Source organism: Agelaius phoeniceus, chromosome 19 (assembly GCF_051311805.1).
Source record: "Agelaius phoeniceus isolate bAgePho1 chromosome 19, bAgePho1.hap1, whole genome shotgun sequence".
In the NCBI taxonomy this organism is placed as follows: domain Eukaryota; kingdom Metazoa; phylum Chordata; class Aves; order Passeriformes; family Icteridae; genus Agelaius; species Agelaius phoeniceus.
The window spans coordinates 4,835,831-4,842,354 of record NC_135283.1 but is presented as its reverse complement, the minus strand read 5'-3'; positions in this window follow the sequence as shown (position 1 = coordinate 4,842,354).

Sequence of the window (6,524 nt, the reverse complement as noted above, 5' to 3'; positions counted from 1 at the left end):
CTCTGGCATCTCTGTGGCTCCTGGGGATGCCATCCAGGCTCAGAGGGGCTGCCCAGCCCCAGGGCTCTCCTGAGCCACACCAGGGCTGCTTTCAGACAAAGCCAAGTTCAAAGGTCCCCACAAACCAGGAGCCCTGATCCAGCACAGATCCCACAGCAACACAGGATCTTAGCAGTGCAGGACCAGGGAGGGAGGGGACAGGAGAAGATGGGGATCACAGCCCCCACATAAACACCAGTGAGACACCAGTGATGCCAACACAGGCTTGTGGCTGTTCTTCACCTGTTTTGTGAGGTCCAAGGATAACCCAGGACCAGAGGAAAAGGCCCAGGATCCACTGTCCCTTCCTGGGTGACCTCTTTGTCCTCTTTAAATTTAAATCACACTTGTCTCAGGAGAGAGGGGAAGACACAGACAGGATGGAAAGTGGTTGCTAAGAGATCACCCCTTTGCCATTGACATCCCACTGACTGATGCCAGCAGTGATGCTCTGTGACCAGAGCCAGTCCTGTCACTGGCATTCAAAAGCTTTGAGTGACCCAAAGACTTGCCAGAGATAAAACCATTTGATTCCACACAGATCTGATTTTGTGCCCACACAAAACAGGAGCATGGGACAAGCTCTTCTGTAGGGGGCTGCTGTTTGCATGGGTCAGGAGGGGATTCATTCCCTGTAGAGTCACAGGAAACTAAATTGGACAAGATCAACTGCCTGTAATCCCCTGGAGATGTGGAGGAAGTTGTAAGGATTAGCAGCAAGAGTAAACCCAGCACATACCACACAGCCCTCTGCACAGCCTCTTCCCCAGCCATCCATCACCTGGAGCAGCCTGGAGCCCTGGCTGGGCTCCTCCCTTGCACAGCTCCAGCCCAGCACCTTCCTCTCCTCTCCTCTGTGTCACCAGACACTGCTGGGATCCTTCCCCTGTGTCCCTGCCTGTGAGGATCCCTCTGCAGGACAGAGCATTCCAGAGGCAATGGTCCCTGCTGTCAGCTTGTGCACACACTGATACACGCCCTGGCAGGCAGCAGCAGCCACACAGACAGGACAGACAAACAGGGATCATCTCTGCCAGGAGAGCAGCCTCCTTGGCAGGGCACCTGGCTGCTCACAGACCATGTGAGGCACCACTGGGAAGCCAGGCCAGCTCCTAAGCCCCATCCAGGAGTGATGCTGAGCTCCCAGCCTGCCTCCAGCTGCCTCTCCCTCGCTCAGCCAGACAGGGAGGAGGACAGAGTCCACGCCAGGGGCAGCTCCTGGCTGCCTGCTCATCCCAGGAGAAGCAGGGCTTGCCCAGCCCTCAGCAAAGCCCCATCCCAGCCTTGGGAGAAAAGGCTGGCAGGGGAAGCCAGAGGATGGCTCTGGGGTGTGGGTCTTGCCAGCCCAGCAGCCCTGGCACAACACCAGCCCAGAAGTTTCTGCTGCTGCCCAACCTGTGGCACACAAGGAACGTTCTGCTGCTGCCAGCTCGGGCTCCCCTGCTCTGTGATGGACACCAGGATCTGCTCAGGGGAAGGGGAAGGCGCTGCAGGAATCCTCAGGGGATTATGGCAGACACTCACACTGGTGACAGGCGCTGCTGGACTGAGCCCAGCTCACTCCAGATCCCCGTGGGTTTTGCCCAGACTGGCCCGAGCCATGCCAGGGCAGAGCTCGGTGGTTAACCCAGACCCTGCAAGAAGCAACAGGCAGGGAGACCAGTTCAACCAGTTCTGCAGCCCAGCCTCCCCCACAGCTGCACCTGGCACTGGGAGCTGGGCAGGACCCACCTGCCCCAGTGCAGCTGAGGCCTGGGCACAGCCCTGGGAGCCATCCTGAGAGCATTGCCAAGGGTCCCCTTCTCCAGAGCACCCCAGTCTGGCAGCCCCATCTCCAACAGGATCACTCTGTGCTGCCATGGGGACCAAGCTCCCTCCTGCCAAGCTGGCAGAGCTGCTGTCCCCACACTGGGGCAGGGCTGGGCAGCTTCTCCTCATCCCAGGTGTTCCAGCCTGGAAATGCTGCCACTGAACCAGAGCTGCAAAGCCAACCCCAGAGCAGGTTGTGCCTTGCCCAGGCTCATTCCCAGCTGGGCTCCAGCTCTGTTTGGGGGCTCAGACACATGTCCTGGGGGAAGAGACCTGGGGCTGGCTGCTCCTGCAGGGCTCCAGACACAACAGGAGGTGGTATGGGAAGTCACAATCACTTCACTCGTTTTCCAGAGCAGGATTTCTCCCCGTGGCTGGGAGCTGTGCCAGGATGCAGATTCCTGGTTTTCCAGGGCAGTCACACAAAAGCAGCTGCCTCTTGCTGCTCTCCCAGCTGAGTGGTTGCCTGCAGGGACAGATAGCAGGCACAGCTGCCATGGGGATCTCGGTGAGCACAGAACTTTTCAGGGCAGGAAGATTTCAGAACCATCCTGGGCTCACCTGAGAGGCTGGCAGAGGCTGCAGGATGGGTGCTGTCCTTATCAGATCTCTGCTGGGTTTTACAGAGGGGATAACAGGTGAACATGGCCCATAAATGATTTCCTGTTACCTGTGAAGAACATTTGCATTCTTGGATGACAATGAACTTGCCTCCTCTGAGCCTCTCTCTCCTGAACACCTCTGCACACCATTCCTTGGGATCAGTTTTCCTTCCATTTCACCTCCTTGCTTTTGAACTCCTTCATTCTTGAACTCTTCTCCCTGGAATGTGATGCAACAAAATCAAAGCACTGCACAAACCTCCCATGTCATCACACACCCAGAGCTGCTTCTGGCCAGACACTGCAGGGGAAATTCCACTTTAGAGGTCCTAAATGACTCTGTAGAGTAGTGGGTGCCACAGCAGAGCAAGAGGAAGACCTTTACAACAATTTTAACCATTTGGAAGTAGGAGGAGAAACACAGGAACAACCAGTGAGCACAGATGCAGTGGGGGTTTGGGTTTGGTCTCCAATTGTTTGGCACATGGAAACAGCCTAGAGCTGTTTATAAAGTACCTATAGAAAAGCAGTTTGTGCATCTCCTCACCCTGTAAGGCCCCTGCTCACAATGACCCATATTTACACCCAATAAAAGCAACCCACCTCACCAGCAGCTCCCACCACCCCATCCCCAGGGAGCCTCTGCACCCAGGAGGGAGGCTCTGCTCTCTGGAGATGCTCCTTGTTTGGCAACAGGACCAGCAGGCCCAGGCAGCACAGGCCAAGGCTTACAAAGGATACCTGATCTTTGCAGCTGGAGACTGAGCCTGCAACACTTGAGCTGACCTCAGCCACAGGAAAACCCTTCTGAGTGCTTCCAAAGCCATGGAGAGCAGTGGAGCATGAAATCAGGGCCCCCACACCACATTGGGAGGGATCAGAGCCTGGCTGCCCACACTCATCAGCCTCTGTTTGCCTTGCAGACACCAAGGCCAGCACATTTTCATACAATTCCCATTCCAGCCCTTTTCCCCCTTGTGGAGCAGTTTTCATACTCCACAAGCCAAAGTGAATCTCCAGAGCCTCAGAACAGCCCAGCTGAAAAAACTGCCTCACCACTGGTATAATGGGACACTTGATACTCTGGAGTCTAAAATTACTGGGTCCTCAAACCTTGTTTTGCTTTGCCTTATCTTTGCCAACTGATAAGCAGAGGGGAAGTGCAAAGGCCCTGGGATCCTCCCTCCAGGTGGAATTAAGCCCCATTAAAAGCTCCCCAGACTGGGACAGGCTCAGCACCCTGCCAGGGTCTGTAGGGTCAGGGGGCTCTGGATGCAGAGCCAGCTCAGCTCCAGGGATCTTTTCTCAGGAGCCAGAGGTGGCCCAGGCCAGCACAGCACGGATGGGCAGCCCTTGTCCTGTTGTCCTGCTCCTTTGGATCTCTCTAAGTACAGGGGACATTCCCACCACGCCATCTCCTTAACAGCCCAGTCCCAGGGCTGTTGCAGACTACTCATCCTCAGACCCTTCAGACATCAAAAGGAGCTGCCTGCTTCCCACCCCACGGCCTCTCCAGCCTCATTCCAGCATCCTGCAGCTCCTTGAGTTCGAGCCCCAGAGCTAAGGAGCAGGACATCAGGACAATTCCCTGCAGCAGTTAACGCCTTAGCCTCATTTTCCTCTCCCCAGAGGATTAGCAAGGCTGTAATAGCACTAAATAAATTCACTAATGGCAGATTCTCAGGACACTTTGTCTGGAAAACTTGCTTGTAACTTACAGGATGCAGCCTGCAAATTTGGCTTTATTATCCGGTGACACAGCTGAGGAGCTGCTCCCTGAGTGATTGGATCTGAACAAGATGTGTCCTAGATCATTAACGAGGCAATGAGGTAATTAAACACCTGCCTGGAGAGGCAGCCTTCACACACACGGCACAGCTGGAGAAGGAACCGATGGAATCAGGGTGGGAGAGCAGAGCTTTTGGAGTGTTTCTTTCAAAGCTGCTTTGCCCAAACAGGAGTGCCCTGGAGAAGGGACCATGCCCTGCAAATGCTGGGATGAAGCACCCGGCAGCCAGTCTGTGCTGGGTGATGGAAAGTGAAATATGAGGGCAGGTTTGCTCCCCGCACTCGGGTGCAAGGCAAAGGCCCTGCAATGTGCAGAATACCTGCAGGATGGTGGATTGCAGGTGGTGGCCAACTGAAATACATGCTTGGAGCAGCTCACAGATGTTCCTGCTTGGGAGAACAACCTCAACAAAGAGCTGGCTGAAGCAGCAGGCATTCAGAGGGGCCTAGGCTGGAGCAGCCCATCCAGCAAGACCTGGAGGCCCTTAGGGAGGAGGGTGCTAGGAAGGATCAGACACCCTCCAAACCAAACCAAGCTCCTGGAAGGGCTCTGCTTGCACCACAGGGCTATCAGGGAGAGGAGACAAACCCTTCCAGGGTGACTAAGGCAGGGCACAGAATGGTGACAGCCCCTGCAAAACACCTCCCAACCCATCTGTGAGGGCAGAGGGTGCAGCAGCCAAGAACATTTGAGCCAAGGGGGCTCATACCCAAAACTGCATCTTCCAGCCCAGAGCCCCAAATTTCAACCACACATAAACCTCCTGCAAAGTTCCAATTGTGAGCTGTGGTTGCCTGATTCAGCAGCAAGTGCTTCTGTGTCACAGGCAGGGACCAGAGCAGGATGAATGTGTCTGCCACAGCTAATTCTCCATGGCCAGACCTCACCTTCCCCGACTTAATTTGATGCTCTGAGAAAATTAGACGCTCTCCTGCTTGTGTGGAAAAAGGCAAGCACTGAAGGTAATTCAGAGGCTTTGATGCTGCTCTTTAGTCATTCGGGCACCACAGCCCCAGCACGGCTCCCTGGAGTGACCACGGGCAGGGACGGGAGTCACTAATCCTCATGCACAGCGTGTGAGCCTGGGGCAAAGCGCCGAGTCTGTGCTGGGCACGGCCAGCGACGTCCTGCAGCGCAGCAAGGCAGGGACACGATCGTTCCCACAGCAAGAATTTTGACTTTAATATCGGCAGCACCTCGGGTGCTCAGCAGTGGAGGGGTTTGACGAAGATCCCGGCGTTGCAGTGCCTGGAAATGCCAAGTGCACGCTCGGAGCTGGAGCGATGCATTCATTCTGGATGTGAATGGACGGCACTGGGGAACATGAAAGCTGCGCCCAGGGCCGCCCGCGCACAACAGACATGTAAATAACACCCTTTGAAAGGGTTTTCAACCTCCCCTCTGAGCCATTACTGCGTTTTAGGCCAGAGGCGGGAAGGTTTTCACCACAGGTCCCTCGCAGCAGCCCACGGAGGGGCAGGGGATGGACACAGCCTCCTCCCTCGCGGGCGGAGTCTGCACTTGGGCTCAGCTCTGGCGCTGGCACCGAGCTGCTGGTCACAAAGCAAATCCCCCAAGCACACAGACAGTGAGCATACTGCGAGGTGGATGCTCCCGAACAAGGAATTCCCTGCTTTGGCCCACCCGAACCCCACGGTGATCCCCTCCCCGTGGGCCGAGGGGCAGCCGCCGTGGCTCCCCCTGGGCCGTGGCTCGGCAGGAGCGGGCCCTGCTCAGGCCCAAAGCGGCGCGGCCAGGCCCGGAGCGCTCGCCCACAGGACAGGGGCAGGGAGGGGCTGCATTCCCACAGCTGCTCACCCTCGGTGTGGTTCGGGTGGGCCCAGCACGAAGCTCGGCTGCCGGTGGGGCCTGCGGGAGCAGCTCCGGGGAGGTCACCGCGCACCGAGCCCTGAGAGTGCCAGCGCTGAGGGCCCGGTCCCAGGGGGCACGGGGATCGGGCAGAGACCCCGGCAGCTCAGCTGGGCCGGGCGGGCAGCTGCAGTTCAGCACCTCCTCAGCCCGGAGCAGGGAGGAAGGAGAGGGCAGAGCAGCCGGGCAGCTCCGAACGCTGCCCCAGGACAGCCCGAGCACAGCGGCTGCTCCCAGCCCGCTCTGCCGGGGTCCCACCACGGATTCCTCCCTCCCACCCGGGTCTTTTCCTTGGCAGGAAAACCGACCTCCAGCTGCTCCTGTTTGAAAACAGCAATTCCATTCTGAAGAAAGAGGAGCAGCCACAGAGTATCAGATCAAATAACTCCTTAAGTGAGCCAACACCTCAATCTTCC